Genomic DNA, 20,421 nt, shown 5'->3' with positions numbered 1-20,421 from the left:
GTGTGTATGGTTGTGTGAGATTTTTGACCATGTGCTAGAGATAGAGCTAGACCCCTCTCCTTCCCCTTCCTATATACCCTTTACCTGCTTCCCTTTTGTATTGAAAATCATATGTAAATATTATCCTAAGCTGTAAATAAACCTTTCCCCTTTGTATGATCTATTGGTCCGTTGTTAAATCCAAGGCACCCCAACCAGAGCACATTCTACAGTTGCAACCAAAAGAATAAGTATCAAAACAACAAGTGCAACAATTGTAACTATAAATGAAGGAAGTTTGTGAATGAGTATAATGTAGCATAAAAAAGTAGCACTTACACAAAAAAACATCAGGCACTTAAGATTCAAACTAACCTGTAATCGACTTGGGATGCACACAGAACAGGGAGCAGGTGTGCGCTAATTAATTGCTATCACCCCACCATGGAGTTTAACATCTCCTTCTGAATCGCACAGCTGATAATTAAATCACCCTAATTGGGTTATTTAAGATCTTTGCTCATTTTTGCAGGAAACTTGGCAGCCATGGGAGGCGATCTATTGGCGACGGTTCCCCCGCTAACTGCAGAGCATGGGCAAAAGGAGAGAAGGGTGCTGGATTAACTGGGAGGGGTTATTAAAATTATAAATAACATCAGTGGTTATAGTACAAGTGCAGCAGACTACAAAAATCCAAAATAACAGTATTTTTTTTTCTTAGCCAAGTATTACAGCAAACTCCACAACTTTACAACAAAATAATAAAACAGTAGCACAGCTGGGCATCTAGCTACCTCACTGGGTGTCCTGTCTCTCTAACACTCAATATCAACACTGTTTCACTCACAGTTCAAGTCTTGTTTCCCCACTGCATTTCCTGGAGCTCTGTCCCCTCTCAAGCAGTCTGGAACCCACTATGGCTCCCTTCTCCTGCCTAGGAACAGATTCTGGCTCCCTTCACAGGCTGAAACAGACTTCCTCTCAGTCTGGAAACCCTCTGGCTACCTTCTCAGCCTGGAACCTTCTGGCTGCCTTCTCAGCCTCAGCCTCTTTGGAATAGGTGGGATTATTAGTGAAGTGGCTGGAAACTAAGTGATCCGTGAGAGAGGGAGACTATATTCTATAGGTTATTTGTGGCTGTTCACCTATGAATTTTCTCACTTTTGGGTCTGAACTTAGTAAGTGCCAATGTTTCTGGCAGACTCTTTGTATTGTTTCATGTAGTTGGCTGAATGTGGTTATCAGTCTTGTGGTATTAGATACTGTATTCTGTTTCTGATTAGAATCTTGGAAAAGCAGGTTCTGTCTTGACTGGCTTAATGCCTTTTGATAGGCTTTCTTGATGAGCTTCTTCGGATAACCCCATTGTATCAATCCTATTTGCAGGTTTTTGGCTACTGTGTGAAAATTAGTGTCGAAAGCTGTTGCAGCGCTGTACTATGTGTTGTTGGATAGAGAAACTCTATCCAACAACACAGGGCACTACAGGTGATGAATGGGGACAAGTCATCACCTGTAGTGCCTGGACATTGTAGTGGAACTGCAGAGGTCTGCAGTTCAGTTTCCTACATGACTTCACAATGGAATTGAACTGCAGATTACCTCTGCAGTTCCACTACAATCTCCGGGCACTACATAGTTACAAAGTTGCATAGTAGGTTTGGTTCAACCACTAGGGAAATAAACATATCCCAGATATAAAACCCTATAAGACATAGTTGGTCCAGAGGAAGGCAAAAAAACCCTGGTACTATTTTTATTATTATACAGTATTTATATAGCGCCATCATATTACACAGTGCTGTACAAAGTCCATAGTCATGTCACTAACTGTCCCTCAAAGGAGCTCACAATCTAATGTCCCTACTATAGTCATATGCCATTAATATAGTCTAAGGTCAATTTAGGGGGAAGACAATTAACCTAACGGCATGTTTTTGGGATGTGGGAGGAAACCCACGCAGACACGGGGAGAACCTGCAAACTCCATGCAGGTAGTGTCCTGGCTGGGATTCAAACCTAGGACCTAGCGCTGTAAAGGCCAGAGTGCTAACCCCTGAGCCACCGTGCTGCCATTGCTTCAACAGGGGAGAAAAATTCCTTCCTGATTCCATGAGGCACTCGGATGTTCCCTGGATCAACAGTCACTGTTAATTTTACTTTAATGCCTTAATACCCAAGTGTTTTCTGTGCTTCTAGAAAAGCATCTAGCTTTTTCTTAAAGCAATCTATAGTAGTTGCTGAAACTACTTCCTGAGGGAGCTGATTCCACATTTTCACAGACCTTACAGTGAAGAATACCTTCCTTATCCGGAGTTTAAACATCTTTTCCTCTGGGCGGAAAGAGTACCCTCTTGTTCTTTGTAATGATCTCAAAGTGAATAATGGGGAAGAGAGTTGTCTATATGGACCGTTTATGTATTTATACAAGGTGATCATATCCCCCCATTAAACGTCTCTTCTCAAGGGAGAATAGATTAAGTTCAGCTAATCTCTCTTCATAGCTAAGCTCCACCATTCCTTTTATTAATTTAGTTGACCTTCTCTGCACTTTCTACAATTCAACAATGTCCTTTTTTGTGAACTGGTGCCCAAAACTGGACTGCATATTCCAGATGTGGTCTGACCAATGCTTTGTACAGGGGCAGGATAATGTCTCCATCTCTGCAGTCTACTCCTCTTTTAATACAAAAAAGTACTTTACTAGCTTTGGATATTACAGCTTGGCATTGCATGCTGGTATTAAGTCTATGATCTACCAGAACCCCCAGATCCTTTTTCATTTCTCTCTCCCCCAAATGTTTTCCCCCTAGACAGTATGAAGCATGCATGTTGTTACCTCCTAAGTACATAATTGTACATTTAACTATCATAAATGTCATTTGCCACTTTGCTGCCCAATCAATCATTAAATCCAGGTGAGCTTGTAGATTATAGACATCCTGTATAGACTTAATTCCATTACATAGTTTGATGTCTTCTGCAAACATAGAAATGGTACTTGTAATCCCAAACTCTATATCATTTATAAAGATGTTAAACAGTAAAGGTCCCAACCCTGAACCCTGGGGTACTCCACTAATAATCTTAGACCATTAAGAGTATGAATAATTAATTACAACTCTCTGGATGCAATCTTTAAGCCAGTTCTCTATCCATTTACAGATTGACTTTTCTAAACCTATTGACCCTAACTTACAAATCCCAGTCTGTGGGGTACAGTGTGAAATGCTTTAGGAAAGTCCAAGTACACTATATCAACTGCTATTCCACTGTCTACCTGTTTACTTACTTCTTCATAAAATGAAAGTATATTTGTTTAACAACTTCTGTCATTCTTGAAGCCATGCTATCACTTATATTATTCTAGCAGAAACTCATCTATGTGGTTCTTTATCAATCTCTCTAAGACCTTTCCAACTATAGACGGTAAAATAACGGGTCTGTAGTTACCTGGTAATGGCTTTGCTCCCTTTTTGAAGATAGGAACCACATTGGCCTTATGCCAATCCATCGGTACCTTGCCAGTGACTAAAGAGTCTTTAAAAATTAGAAATAATGACTTTGAAATAACTGAGCTCAGCTCTTTAAGGACACATCACCATAAATCATCAGGTCCTGGTGCTTTGTCAACATTAATTTTTCCCAGCTGTTTCTCAGTCATATGAATTCTGAGCAATTGTGACTCATTTAAGGCAGTGACATTGCTATTATGAATTTGGACTTGAGCTCTGCCATTTTCTTTCGTGTACAAAGCGCTAAAAAAGTGTTTAGTAAATCTGACTTGTCTGATTGCTGAAATCTTTTTGCTATTTTTTTTAAATTTTTGGGGGGTTTGCCTTACTTTCCTTTGCAATTTGTCTTTCATTTTAAAGTTTTGCACATTGTATCTCCTTTTTACATCTTTTGATATATTCTTTATAGGTTCAAATGATGAAGGTAATCCTTAATTTTTATATTTTTGGAATGCCCTTTTCTTGTTCCTTATGGCTTTTTTAACATCAGCTGTGAGCAACACAGGTTTTAATTTTAGCCTCTTAAACTTATTACCCATTGGAATATATTTTTCAGTTTGCTTTTGTAGAACAGACATGAAACGTTCCCATTTCTGTTCTGTGTTCTTTAAGGAAAATATTGTCTCCCAGTCCAAGTCACAGAGAGCCGCCCTTGATAACATAAAATTTGCTCTCTTAAAATTTTTTTATCTTTCCTGTTTTTGATTACTGTCTACCCAGATTCTCTTTTATTTGCACATTTCTTATAACCTCCGCATTGTTAGAAAGAACTAGGTCTAGCAGAGAATCATTTCTAGTTGGAGCTTCTATAAACTGTACAATAAAATTATCTTGTATTAAATTCACAAATTTCCTCCCTTTTGCTGTTCCTGTAGTGCCATTACTCCAGTCAATGTAAGGCTAGTTGAAATCTCCCATGATTAAAACACTTCCACTTTTTTCTGCATTTTCTATCTGTGCTAGTATCCAAGAAAAGATAGCACTAGCACAGCGGCTCAACAGCGGTCGCTGCTGCAGCGCTGTACTATATGTTGTTGGATACTGAACTCTATTCAACAACAAAGGGCACTACAGGTGATCAATGGGGACAAGTCCTCATTCATCACCTGTAGTGCCCGGACATTGTAGTGGAACTGCAGATGTCTGCAGTTCAGTTTCCCACATGATGTCACAGTGGAGCTGAACTGCAGATTACCTCTGCAGTTCCAATACGATCTTTGGGCACTATAGGTGATGAAGAGGGACTTGTCCCCATCCATCACCTGTAGTGCCCTGTATTCTTGGATAGAAAAATTCTATCTAAAAATACATAGTAGTAGCACAGCTGTGCTGAGAAACTCCATCCAACAACACAGGGCATGTTACGTACAAAAGCATGCTATCATATAAAATTTTAGGTTTCTAACACAGAGTGGGGCTATATAGCAGCAAATAAATTATAAAATGAGAAGGAATGAGCAGGAATGCCTGTTAGCATGTGCAAGTAAGACCCAACAGCTGATTCTGGAGTACAGCGCCATCAAAACAAAAACAGCGCCTCCAGAAAACAGTGGTTGCGCCAACGCGGTAAGTTTGAAAATGCGCTCCAAAATCCATGCCGGAAATCTGGGAACCGGAAAAAGGAACCGGATAATCATTGGCCCGATTTTTGAATGTCAACCTGTAACAATAACACAGCTGAACAAAAAAAATTTTTTTTTCAATATATTTAGTGTATTTCAGGTCTGCTGAAAACCAGAAATGACATCAGTTTCATTGAATTGGCTCTAGTTCTTGTGAGACAGAAATTGGAATGGACGATTTTACCAAAAAAAAATGTTAACACAGCATATTATTATGAATCTTTATTTACATCGATGTTTTGCATTTTATACATTAAATGTAGCACCATTTTGATGAAACTTTCATTTGCCTTCTTTTTATTCATACATTTCCTTTTTTTTTACAGAAAAATTCTTCAAGAAGTTGTTTAAATGACCCTAATGTATTTTGCTACATTTGTGGTGAATATTCCCAGCAAAACCAGAGAATAAACATTACAGAATTTGTGAAACAAGCATATCTTGCATATTTTGGTATTAAACTGGGGGACCAAGATAAGTATTAAGCTCCCCAAATGGTATGCAAAACTTGTGTAGAGTGTCTACAACAGTGGAAAAATGAAAAACTGAAAAGTTTGAAATTTGGTATACCTATGGTATGGTGAGAGCCCCAAAATCCCCATAATGAATAATATTTTTGTGCTGTGAATGTAAAAGGTTTCAATCGTTAGGTTTCAAAAGTGGGAGTACCCCGATTTGGAATCAGCAAGACGACCTGTGCCACATGGTGCTGATGTTCCCATACCGGTGTTCAGTACACTCCCTGGTATTCCTATATCAGATATAGGGGATATACAGAGTTTGGAGTGTAATCCAGGAGTTAGCAGTGGAAGTGAATATGAGGGAAATGTTTCATGAAACCAGCAGTTCTCCCAAGAAGAGCTCAATGATTTATTTTTGTGTGACCTATGTCTGTCAAAACAAGCATCTGAACTTTTAACATTCAGGCTAAAAGAAAAGAACTGTTAAAATAACTGTTTATAGGACACAAGAGGTGACACTCTTAACAAACTTCAGTGAAGATGGAGACTTTGGCCCTAATTCATCAAGCAAAATTGGACGCTCGCTAGCGCATTCTTATTCGCGATCCGAAATCGTAAGCCGTCGCGCATTTCAGCAACTGAATGAGCTTGCGGCCGGAGCCGCGCATCTCCGGCAGCTTTACACTGGTGAGCTTGCATTAAAACTCACTGTTCCCCTAAAAAATCATTCTTTCTAATGGCACACATATTACCCTTAGCCCTAAAAAAAATGTTTGCGCTGTTTAAATGGGATTAATTAGGCAATTTGTTAGAGCTCTGAACAAGGACCATAATTTCTTCAAATACATTTGTAGATTCTTACCTGGATTGAGTACTTAAAAATTTAAAGCAGGAATTTTTGATGGACCCCAGATTTGGAAACTGAAACATGATTCAAATTTCACAAATTACATGACTGATACTGAAGCTTCTGCCTGGCACAGCTATGTCATGGTTGTCAAGAACTTCTTGAAAACCATAAAGCACAAAATTATGAAGAACTGGTATAAAACTTGCTCTTACACTTTAAAAATTTGTGTGCTACTATGAGCATCAAGGTACACTACTTCCATACCCATTTGCAAAAATTTCCAGAAAACCTTGGCGAATTCAGTGAGGAACAAGGGGAGAGCTTCCATAAAAGGTCTATAAAGGTGATGGAAGAAAGGTATCAGGGGAGATGAGATTGACACATAATGGCAGATTACTGCTGGAACCTTTATTGTGATTGTCCTGATCATCAGCATAAAAGGAAATCATACAAAGTTTTCAATTATTTTTATTTGTTTTGTCAATAACAATACAATGTATATTATTGTAATATAACATTACAGAAAAAATATAAGATAACACATGTTGTAATATGTAACAATGCCAATATAGTAGTTAAATTATTAGTTAAGAAAATAAAAAAATAAAAGGGGGAAAGATAGATAGGTAACATAACAATAAATACAGAACATCGGTAAATTCCATAAATATCATCTGATATTGCTAATCTAAATTATCATTAATTAAAAAGATTTTAAATTTAAGAAAAGAGTACAAAAAAGGAAAGTGTGGGGAGGGTAGGGTTAGGTTGCATATGAGCCGATTGTATAATGCATTTAGTTTTACACCAGACCTAATGAGGTCAAACTAGAGCAATCCCAAACCAAAGGCATGTAATAGTCTATCCACTGGGACTATATTCCTTGAAATTTAGTCATTGGATCAGTGAGAATTGCTCTCATTTTTTCATTTTCTAACAACCAGGTCATTTTATGTTTCGCTTGTGTTATTGTTGGCATAGATGACCACCAATTTTATGCTAGTACCATTTTTTGCAGAGGTAAACAAATAATTTAATAGTTTCAATTGAATGTCAGTACAAATAACTGGTTTTAGATTATTTTTGAGGAAGGAGTGAAGCACCAATGTATAAGCCATTTGGTAAATACGTGTCCAATATTTTTGAATTTTTGGGCATTCCCACCAAATATGAAGGGGAGAGTTCCAGCTGTTTTGCCACATCTAAAACAGTCACTTGAGTAAGTAGATTTTATTTTTGTCAATCGTGTAGGTACTAAGCACCATCTTAGTAGTAATTTATAATTAGCTTCTACTGCTGACATATTAATGCTGCAGTGTGCAATTGTGTGCCAAATCTGTTCCTACTCTTTTTGTTGTAATAATATATGGAGATCTTTTTTCCCACTGGGTTATATATAGGAGTTTTAATGTGCGGTGTTGTACCAAGGCATTATACAAGGCAGTAACTATCCCCCTAATTTGCGGATTTTTTACACATATTTGCTTGAACTAAGTAATGTTTAATATATCTGATCTTTTTCCTAGTCTAGACAGGATGAAATGTTTGATCTGTAGAAATATTTCTAATGTAGTATGATTGCATGAGTTTCACTAAGTGTTTTAAATGAAAATATACCAAGTGGATTATTAAAATGGTGTATTCTATACAAATGTTTTTCCATCCACCAATGAAATCTATGTGGTTAATTCATGCCAGGTGTAAAGGTTGGATTCCCTTACTTTAGTAGCAAGAGGAGTATTTGGTGACATTAATTTCCCTGCCTTTTTCCACTAAATCCCATATTTAAAGAGAGTGTTGTATAATAGGGTTCTTGTGTGAGTAGTAGGTAGCCATAAAAATGTGTTTCTATTGATATCGGTTTAATTTTATCAACCTCTATAGAAACCCATTTAGGGGGTCTGTCTGAAACATAATATGTCATTATTGGTGCTATTTGTGGGGCCCTACAATATGAATATAAATGAGGCACCGATAGGCCCCCTTTACTTTGTGTCTGAAAAAGAGTTTGCTGTTAGCCACGTGGTCTTTGTGATCCATTTTTTTGTTGTAATGATTTAAGTATATGTGGGGGAAGTTTGATGGGAAGTATTCTAATAGGACAATGAAATTTAGGTAACCATGTCATTTTGACAGATGCGATGCACCCCAGCCAAGAAATTTGATATAGTTTCCATGTTTCCAGTAATTTTGTAAGATGTTTTATCAAATCTGGAATATTAGCAGAATATAAAGTGTCATAGAGAGTTTTTTAATGACTTCTTGTGATTAGTTCTGTAAAAATACTGTATGTAGAATATATTGACATTAAGTATCTCAAAAATTTTATTTTGTATACATAAGCATATCTAGTTTAATTTTGCTTAATTTTCATGTTTCATTAGTTTTCTATGAGGTTATTATTGAGGTCATTCTTTCTAAATCTAGAGCCAATCTAGGTATGCCTTTGTTTAAGCAGTTCCTATTTTCCTTTTTTTATTCCTTGGAAATTTCTTTTAGTTTTTCCTTGGCATTGTGTTTGCTTATTCTTCTTGATGCTGTTTTACATGTACAAGGTTTTATATTCTGTAAATGATTTTTAATTTTTGTATGGGAAAAATACAGATAACTTTAAAAACATTTATATATTACAATAAATAATATGTCTACTGGGTAAGTTCTTTTACTACAAAATGTGTCTGTGATTTCCCAAATGATTTCCATTTATTACAACACTGTGGAGCAGCACACTTCTGCATGTGAATGAAGAATTCAGTGAGTATATTATGACCAGCTAAGCTTTTCTATTGATGTCAAAGATAATCCTGTCATGAGCAATATTAAATACCTTTTTATTTATTAAAATAAAATATACCATAATTTTCCAAAGTTTTTTTTGTTTTTAAATACACTATATTACACTAAATTATAGAAGATTTTAGATTTTTATGGAATACATAACATGAATAAACTGTATTTTATATAAGCATTAAATGCAGCTTCAATGTCAATTTACAGAACATAGAAACATTGCTCGATAGCCATGATTTGTTGTTAAATGGTATATTTTAGGAAACAGAACATATAAAATATTGACTTTATATGCTGAGTATCCAGTGTTTAACCAGCTCATAAATTTATTTGTAACCTTGTAATAATGTTAAATGTTTATTACCAAATGGCCTACTTTTAAAGACCTAAAACAATGGAAACAAACTTAGTGTCACACTTACCTCCTCCCCTCTAAAGCACAGACACCCCTCTCCTGCCCATTCCTTCACCGTAACCCCTGGCCTAACCGAACTTTTCAACCTCTCCCTTTCTACTGGTAAATACCCCTCAGCTTTTAAACATGCTATAATTCTCCCTATCCTAAAGAAACCCTCACTGGACCCCTCCCTACCCTTTAACTACCGTCCTATCTCCCTTCTCCCATATGTCTCCAAACTTCTTGAACGCCTTGTCTACAAAAGACTCACCGATTACCTGAGCACCAACTCGCTCCTTGACCCCCTCCAGTCTGGTTTTAGAGCTGCCCATTCCACCCACTGAAACAGCCCTTACTAAAGTGGCCAATGACCTCATCAGAGCTAAGTCTCAAGGCAACTTTTCCCTGCTCCTTCTCCTTAATCTTTCCTCTGCTTTTGACACTGTTGATCACCCTCAAGTTTCTTTCAATGGTAACTCCTCCTCGCCCACTCTCCTCCCTGTTGGTGTTCCCCAAGGGTCAGTCCTTGGACTGGTTCTCTTTTCTCTGTACACCTCCTCTCTCGGTAGTCTCATATCCTCCTTTGGCTTACAGTACTATCTGTATGCTAATGACACTCAAATCTATCTGTCCACCCCTGACCTGTCTCCCTCAGTCGTTGATAAGGTCTCATGCTGCCTGTCAGCCATATCATCATGGATGTCTGACTGATTTTTGAAACTCAACCTGGATAAAACAGAACTCATCATCAATCCCCCCTCAAATTCCACATCTCCCCCTGACATATATCTAACTGGTAACAAGACTGTTATTCAGCCCTCCCCTCAGGCACGTGGTCTTGGTGGGACCTTTGACTCTGCCCTCTCATTTCCACCCCCCCATATTCAGAACATTTCCAGGTCCTGTCACTTTTCACCTCCGCAACATCTCCAAAATCCGGCCCTACCTGTCCCTTGAGACCACCAAACTCCTTGTAAATGTTCTTATCATCTCCCGTCTGGACTATTGTAACATCCTCCTCTCTGGTATTCCACTAACCTGACTCTCTCCTCTACAATCTATTATGAATGCTGCAGCCAGACTCATCCATCCTTTCCTCCGCTCCTCTTGCGCTGCATCTCTTTGTAGTTCTCTTCATTGGCTTCCATTTAAACTTAGAATCATATTCAAGCTCCTGTGCTTTGCCTTCAAATCCCTACACAGTTATTGTCCCAATTACATTTCTGACTTGGTAAAAAAATACTCCCCCAGCTGCTCTCTCCGCTTCTCCTAATGTCTTCCTCACTCATAACCTCATCATATGCACAATTACAAGACTTCTCTAGAGCTGCCCCAACTCTGTAATGGTCTTCCTTGTCCTATTTGGCTTGCTCCTACTTTCTGCTCATTTAAAAGAGCACTCAAAACCCATTTTTTCAAACTTGCCTACCCATCTTCTTCTGTCTTTTGAAACCATCACTACTCCCCACCACTACATATCCCCCTCCTATTGTGTGTGAATTCCCCCACCTACTAGATTGTAAGCTCTTCGGGGCAGGGTCCTCTCCTCCTGTATTACTGTCTGTATTGGTCTGTCATTTGCAACCCCTATTTAATGTACAGAGTTATGTAAAATGTTGGCGCTATATAAATCCTGTTTAATATTAATAATAATAAAAATTTTTAGAGGGGAATATTTTTTTAGAGGGGGAAATAGTTTTTTTAGAGGGGAAGAACATTATGCTACACCTAAAAGTCTTAGAAATCTTTATACCAATACCAAAAGAAACATCTGTTGCAAATATCAAGACAAAATGCCAGCAAACTTTATTAAACACTTTCTTAAAAACATAATAAATCCAAGAACCAAAAAGATGGTTTACAGCATGGTCTCAGGTAATAATAACTTGACACATTACGCTGAAGCTACTATCTGCTTTCTCAGGAGTGTTAAATGAGACCTAAAGGAATAGATGGCAAAGGCATGACAAAAAGTAGCTTGTAACAGGCACAAGTCACACATTGCTTACAATTGAAAAACATTTTTGAAATATTCAAATATTTGCAGTATATCCACAAAAACCCACATTGGCCCATTTAGAAGACAACCATCCAGTCCTGTGCAAATCATTCAGTTCTTGGGATTGCCGCAACATACAAAGGAGGTCAGAGGCAGGGACATGGGAAAACAGAGAGGGAAAGAACAAAACACCACTGATTTCATATAGGAAGGGGAATAACCACCACCTCTACCTTTGCTCTAAATAATAGGGGGCTTGGGTAGTAGTAATAAAAACTATTATCATTCAGAAACTCCTCCTAAAGACAACTTCACAAACTACTCCAATCCACAAAGTATTTGAACACTAAGCTCAATGTATAACTCACCTTTTCAGTTATAATCCCCGGCGATGACTATTTGGTAATTAATGGATCATACAGCTTACTTTACAATCAATAAAGAAGGCATGCAATGGGGCTTTGCATTTTACGTGGCACTGACTTGACAGGAGAGGTAGAAGCAATATTGGGTTGAAGAATATAAGACACATAAACAATAACTCTTTTATATAATCAAAATTCAGTGTAAAATTAATAATAAATTATAATGTTACACCAATATTGTGTGCTTATAATCAAAAGGAAGTTACAACCACAAAATTATTTATTGCATATATATAAAAAGAAGTGGCAAATTACTACAATTTCCAAACAGATCATATTGAAATGGTCCAAAATAAATAAAATTTAAAAACGGACATTTTGAATAATGTACTATCCTCTGGACATGGGTTATTGTACTGCATTGGGTAATGTTGTAAGTTATTAATAATTAGTAGGAATGCTCATGTTTAGGTTAACGGCGCCACTGGCTTTTTACTATTAGTGATCTATTGTAGTTCTGTGACGTAATTTCCTGCTTGAGCAGAGACTTATGGGAAGGAGAAGATAGAAGCTGCCATTTTTCTCTGAACCTCTTGGAAGAAGCAGTTGCCTAGTGTGTGCTCTCTTATGAAGGCATTGCCAGTAAGAAGATTATCCATTGATTATTCAAAACTGTTTACTGTGTTGCAGCAGATGATAGAAAGTATGTGTTAGTTATATGTGCTCAGGTATTGCTAGGGGCTACAGTTATTGTTATATGCTACCAGATTGTATTCCTTATGGAATGTATGTTGTATGATCATCATAGGTAATGTTCTTACTGTATGTTTTGTTCATTTCTTTCTTTAGTTTACTCATTTCTACGTCCGGTTAATTAAGCTACAGATTTTCACACAAGTCTCAATTTATTTACTAGTAGAGTGGAGTTATCTGCCTGTTGAGCTGCATATAGACCCTGGGGGTACATGTTGCAAGAACAGGACAATTAATAGTAAAAACATTATTCGTAGTTTAAATTTTGATTCTGATATTGGGTAGCCTGCAGATTGAAGATTTACTTAGATTCCCTCTTTAACAATATTTTATCAAAGTCTTCACCACAAAGTTTAGGGTAAAGCAGATCAAGGGCAGCAAAACTAAGCTCATCCACATTAAAGTAAAGATGAAGCCCCATATGTTGCCTCAAATGAGTAACAATCGTGTCACTATACTTTTTGTATATTATATCCTAACTAATTCTAGTCTCAAAAAACAGATTGTTAAGTCTGTTTTTCAATGTTGCCCCCAGCTTCCAGAGGGCTACTTTCCTGAACTCCAGTGAAGATGTGGGCACTCCAAATATAGTCAAACGTCACCTTAACAAAATGTTTGGGACTATATATTGCTTTATTATTTGCACAACTCTTTCTGGCAATTGTTGTCAATTACTCCTTTGTAGAAGGAGTGGGGATTCCGCTATGATTCAGCTATAGTTTCCTGTGTTAGGGGTGTCTGTATATGTCAAGGTAGTCAGCACCTTTATTTCTAATGTGTTAGAAGCAGATAAAGATGGAATAATACATGTAAGGGGGCTGCAGAACTTAGGCTATGTACGCACACCAGATGATTCTCATCCGATAATCATCTCAGGGCTAAAGTCGGAAGAGAATCTGGCATGTGTACAGCGCTTGTTGTCTCTCGTTCATAGACGGCCAATGAAGAACTATCATAATGAAAGTGAAGGGGAGAGAGCTGATAAAGTTGCATGTGTTCCCTTCTTAATGGAACAGAGACTTCCTGCTATAGATGGAGCTTTTATTGAAACATGTGTGAGAACAATCAAATGTGGCTATTGTTCTAAAATTTTTACCTTGTGCATGAGTTTAAAAAAGCAAAACGATTAGCATAATTTAAAAGAAACAACCCAAGATGGGAGTCTCCACCTTTCAAACCAACCAATAAGAGTAATACATTAAGCACAGTATAGAAACAGTTAACATTTTTTAGGATCTTATTTCCATTAATAATGCTTATGTAGGGATTTTGTCAAGTGTCAATAAACAATTTTCATTATCATGAGTTCTTAACTATAAAAAGATTTACAATGTTTGCTCCAGAGTCAAGAAGACACATACTTTGGGACAATGTGGAAAGATGTAGGTGATAGTCATTTGTTGGTATGAGGCAAACGCCTTGTATATAGTATATTTTATGATTTCTTCTTGTATAAAATCATACAGTTTACGTCAGAGTGCAGCAGAGCAGAACAGTGCTTGTTCATGCATCGTTCAGTCTTTTGTCATTGGAAAGGATCATGAAAGATCCTTTCCAACGACAATTATTGAACATGTGTACGCAGCCTTACTTTTTTAGCAGTAGGTTAAAGGTTTAATGGCTGATGGTTTAATTACATTTTAATCTTGAAAGTTCTTAACAAATATTATAAATTCAGTTTCTATCTCTCATGTTCTATGACAGCTGAGATTTGGCAGCCTGTCAGTCTTCTAATGTGAACAAACAGCATATGCAGTAAGTTGTTAGAAACTGATATAAACCTTAAACTTAGTCTTAAACTTTGTCCTGAATGAGAGTTATATTTCACAGTAACAGGCAGCTTCAGATGATGATAAACTCCTGTTCTACAATTAAATTATGACTTGTTAACAATATGTAAATTATTTTCAAAGCCTGGGCACTGGCACTTTTAGAAAAGCTGTTAGTGGAATGACCCATTCAGGTGGTCTTGTGGACCCTTTGATTTGTTTAAATAAAAATGTGTCTGTCTAGTTTATTCAATTTTTACATCTATAGTGGGTTCCTTGTTTTACTTTCTAATTATGCCATCCACTGGAAAATCCTTTGGTCAGTAGATGTCAGTTCAAAAACATAGCTGGACACATTCTGTAGAACTTTTTTAATTAAAAAATAAATTCTATTTAATCCTATTTACTGGATCAATGTTCGAAATGGATTTTGGAAAGACCACATTCAGTTTAATGTTTTATGTAATGCACATTTTAAAACTGTGACAACAAAATATTGTTTTATTGCTGTCTAAGTACGCTTTGATCTAAAATTGACGAATTTCATCATCTGATGTGCAAAGAGACAAAAAAGTCAAACAAACTTTCTTGTTCTTCCCTTTTGAGCAAATATATGTATTTCTATGGAGAATCCATTATGGGTCTGGAGACATTGTAATGAAACTCAAAGGACCTGATGGCGAAAGTCAAACCATGACAAACATTTCCCTTCCTCTTATTTCAAGTAAATACTATGATATGATATGAGTCATTACTATTTTTGGGACAATGATATTGCAGTCTTAAAAAAGAAGAAAGAGCTGTTAAAGGTAGTGGGATGGCTGAAAATAGCTAGTACTTCTAAAAATGTAGACATATTTATATATTCATGTAAACTCTAAATTTGTTAGCAAATGTCTTCAATCCTGGACTAGATCCAACCCAGGTTTGCTGGATCACCCAGGTTCACTGACGAAAGTTTATCCTCTCCAATGTGTCTGCAAAAAATGGCTGTAGGATCAGTATTGTTGCAATGTAACAAAGATAAATAAAAGGATACAAACAAGTGTTTATTTTACTTAAATGTCAGTTGTGTAAGGTACCTAATGTTTTGGCCAACTAAATGTTTATATACAAAGCATAGGAGTAAAAGTGGAGGTGTCACATATATCAAGCTGTAAGATTTCCTCTTTCAAGGGAAGCTAGGAATCCTCAAATAAACGCTGAAGTCATGTATCATTATAACATATGACATTTTATCATTTATATGTCATTGATACCATTATGGCTAGGCATTGCAGCTTCCTCTTCACAAGGCTATTCATGTTTTGACTTCATAAGGCATATCAGAGCAATAATAATGATGCAAAGGGAACTTTTTTTACTACCTTAGTATTTCTTCCCCTTTCTAGTTTCTGGGTTGCTAGTCACATGCTAGCCTTAGCTTACCCCTGAGTGGCACTCTGTCCAAGCTAAGCAGAGTGATGAAGAAGTAAAGTTAAAGGCATAGCTAATCTTCATATCTTGTGATATTGGGGATAACATTAATGTCTAATCTCCCCTTAAATGTAAAATTGCACAAAAGACCAGGGTCATAAAATTCCTTTTATCAGATATTTCTTTATCTGACAACCAGCATCATTCCAGACACTCTAGTTTACAACACACATTGGAAATTGGAGTTTTGTGTCTCCAGGTGTTATAAAACTCAGATAATGCTAATAGAGTGGTCCCTTTTTGACCTCTGAGCTGTATTCAGAAACCAGTTTAATAATAATCTCTATATTTCTACAATTCCATTCTGTGTAAAGTAGTTGATGGCTGATTTGTAGCTGAATCGTGTAGTGAGCATTTTGAGACCAAGAACTATTTTTCTAGACCTCAGGAAAACCTGGAAATTATATTTAGCCTGTTCGGGTGAACCAGACATGCCTAGTTTGGTCTCTGTGAACTCCTTATTTTGTGCTGACTGATAATCTGACGGTTGGCAGTTCATAAAAAACCGTGCCCTCTTTGACGCAATGTACTGCACCCAGCTGAGCCTCCCCTTGTAAGCCATTAGATTTTCATCAATGCTGACATCTCTTTCTGGCACATAGGTTTGCTGGAAATTTTGTAGAATGATCTGAAACACTTACCAAGTTTTCTTCAGTTTTGGTGCAGGATGGGTAGTCTCATCAAATTCTTCATTGTTTGTGAAGTGCAGGTACTTCATGATGAGGTAAAAGCGGTATTCTGGCATGACTGTGCCAAAGAATGGAGTGGCAATCATTTTAATATTGGAGCAGTACCACTTCTGCATGGGTTTGCCCACAACTCCCTGCAGGATCACCAAGCCCAAAAACACCCAAATGTCATCCTTGGTCACAGGTTCCCACTTTCTGATTCTTGCAAACCTCAAGTGTGGAGCACTTTGTTGTTGTCCAGCATACCTGCATAAAACAAAATAAAAAAGGTTTTTTAAGATTTGTTCTTTTATAGTGTGAAGGTTGCAAGTAATATGTTAGCAAACACAGAGCAGCATACATGTTGTCATAAAAAAAATGTAAAAAGTTAGCAAACATAGAGCAAACAAAAATTTCAAAAAGTTAGCACAGAGCAGCACACGTCGGCATAACATTTTTTTTAAACTTAGCAAACACAGAGCAGCACATGCTTTCATAAAAAAAAATTCAAAAAGTTAGCGAACACTAGAGCGGCTGACCAGTTTGTCTCTGCAACAATTTTTTCGATAACTTCATCGGTCAAAAACAACTTCAGGTATGCCAGGGGGTCATCGCATTCAGCCTCAATTTTCATCCCAGGTGCACCGGTGAATGGAAATCTTGGCGGTGCTGCCTGGTCCGCATCAAGGTCAATAGGACACCATGTGCACACAGCACTGACCTCAGGTTCAGAATCGTCACTCAGTTCACTTTCGCTGTCTGATGACAAATTTCCTGAATCACTATCACTCGATTCTACAAGGGACTCCAAATCGCTATCGCTGCTGTCAAATTCCTCCAAAAAAGCCGGCGAGATGCCTTTTGGATGCCATGTGGTCTCCAGCAATCAGTCAGGAACAATCAAGGTCAAAGACAAAGTGATGAAATGATACATTCAAGAAGTGATTTATAAGCCATCAAAAGGTCAGATCAAGGTCAGGGCTAATAGTGGGCAAAATGTAAATCACGGCACTGGGCAATGATGCTTGGTGCACTAAAATGTGTATATATACTTTTATTTTGTGTTTTTATGTGTTTTTTACTGTTACAAAATTTAAAAGCTGATTACATAGCAAACTGCTGTTGAATTTCCTGCCCCCAGAATCTATCACTCCCCCGCATCACCTGCTCACTCCCCTAGATCCACCAACGAAGCTGCTCGCATCACCCGGAGGCTGTGAGCGTCACATTCTCCGGGTGATGCGAGCAGCTATAGTAAGTCCCGGGGGTGATGCCAACGAGAAATCACCACTGGCATCACCCCAGGGATTTACTATTGGTGATTGCATCCGCAGTTAGATGTGATGCACCATGCAGAAATCCTGCATGGTGCATCACATCTAACTGAAAATATGCGAAGCGGCGTGGCCGTGACCCGAGCAGCATAAAAAAACAGATTACTCTATAACCTGCTTTTAAATTTCCTTCCTGCCCGGCCCATGACCCCGACGGACCGGTGCCCCGGCATCACAGCGGGATCATCTGATCGCCGCTGGAGCGTAGGGCACAGGTAAGGGGGCTCCCAAAGTTACCCCCAATGTGACTCAGGGTTACCACTTTTACTAGTTTTTTCCACCCCGAGTCACACTCGGGATTACCGCTAGGGGGTTAAGCCATGTGGAGAATGCACCTCAGACAGCCCTACCCTGCTGTCATTGGATTGTTTTATTAGTCCCACCTCTGTTGGCATAGAAAAAGCCATGCAAGCCTAGCAGAGGGAGCTCTCAATGCTGGTTGCTAAGGACAACAGCACAGACAGATTGAGCACTGCAGGGAACTCAGTGACTCTGACTAATAGCTTAGACTTGACACAGCAACCTGGACCAAGGCAAACTAACTCTACTTAAATAAAATTTATTGTATACTTGCTATTGTTCTGCTATTGTTCTATGATTAGTCTTTATTTTTCTGTATTTGTTTTTGCACTGTTTTTGTATGTTTTGCCTATTAAACATTATAAAAAGTGTAAGCTGAATCTTAGAATGCTCTAAGTAGAAATAGCATAACTTGCTAACCCAAAAGCAGTGCTGGTAAAGAACCTGTTCACCAATTCTAGGAGTCTGGCACACAAAATAGGGGAGTTAGAAGCCTTATTGAATGAAAAGCATTATGACTTAGTTCAGGGGTGTCAAACTCTGGCCAGCGGGTGAAATCTGGCCCTCAAGGTCCTTTTTTTTGGCACCCAAAGTATTCCGAAAATGAACTACATCTGGCCCGTTCGCCCGCGTTACCACCTCACATCATTTTCAATACATGCAATACATAGACATTATTCCTGTACACCCATCATGTGACACAAAGCCTAGGCAATGATCACATGGTGCATTGTGTTTTTTTCAATCCATTGGAGACTGCATAGCATAATATTTAGTTTCAGACAAAGTTTTGATGTGAGAGGATGAACAACACACAGACTCCATAGATAGATTGAAATGAGTCTTTTTAACCCTAAAGTGTGTGTAGAGGGGTTTGTTTTTGTTAGTTATGGATGAAGTAGTAAACTTCCTCAATTTTTTCAATAATTTGTATTATTTATTAATAATAATAATAATAATAATAATATTAATAATGTCTAAGTTTTTAATTTCGGCCCTCTATGTATTTGAGTTTGACACCCCTGACTTGGTATTGCTGAATCCTGGCTTTGTTCTTCACATGACTGGGCTGTCAATATTCCTGGTTATACTCTTTTTTGTGAAGTCAGAGGCAAATGAAAAGGTGGTGGTGTTCTTTGTGCCTGCAGTGGCCCTTGTGTCATTGCTGTTTCCTGGATCCCTGGCTATTGACCCCTGGCGTGTGACCTGACTTCTCTTGCTTGCTGCCTGTCTCGACCCCAGCTTTCCTTGCCTGGTGATTTGGTACCATGTTTTTCCCACCTTGGTGTGCCCAAGGACAGCGACCTGGCCATAACCAGCAGCGCAACATCCTCACCATCAGAGGCTCTGGAGAAAACCTGGTTACGGCTTAGACTCTGCGCCTTGGCCCTTCTCAGGGCTCGCACCACCTCCATACGCCCCCTAGTGGTCCTGTTTCTCCGTGTGTGAAAAGAAATGGGAATGTTTTAGGTCTGTTCTACACAAGCACACTGAAAAATATATTACAATTGGTAAGAGGCTAAAATTAAACCTATGTGGCTCACAGCTGATGTTACAAAAAGCCATAAGGAACTAGAAAAGGGCATTCCAAAAATATAAAAATGAAGGATCACCATTGTTTGAAAACTATAAGTTTTCTTAACTATAAAGAATATAACAAAAGATGTAAAAATGAGATAAAATGTGCAAAACTTCAAAATGAAGGACAGATTGCAAGAGAAAGTAAGGCAAACCCCAAATTTAAAAAAAAAAAAAAATAACCTCCCTAGCGGTAACCCTGAGTGTGACTCGGGGTTACCGCTTTTAGCAACTTTTTTCCACCCTGAGTCACACTAAACCTATAAGAAGGTAAGTAAATACAGCGCTTACCTGATCCGCCGGCCTCCCGCGTTGTCTATCGCTGCGATCCCTATATGCTATATATATATTATACATGCTACTGTACAGTTATTTTACGTTTACCTATTCTTTTGTTTATTTTTTTTACCAGATTTTTGTGGGATTTTTTTAGGTTCATTAACTATTGGACATATTTCGATGAGTTATGCCTAAAAATCTTGAAATGTAAAATAAATTTCCATGCAAAAAATTGTACCCCTTTTTGCACGGAAAATTTGGACAGAATCAGACCTATGGGGGGGGG

The sequence above is a fragment of the Pyxicephalus adspersus genome, chromosome 2 (genome assembly GCF_032062135.1).
Source record: "Pyxicephalus adspersus chromosome 2, UCB_Pads_2.0, whole genome shotgun sequence".
Taxonomy (NCBI): domain Eukaryota; kingdom Metazoa; phylum Chordata; class Amphibia; order Anura; family Pyxicephalidae; genus Pyxicephalus; species Pyxicephalus adspersus.
Note: the sequence above shows the minus strand (reverse complement) of the source record.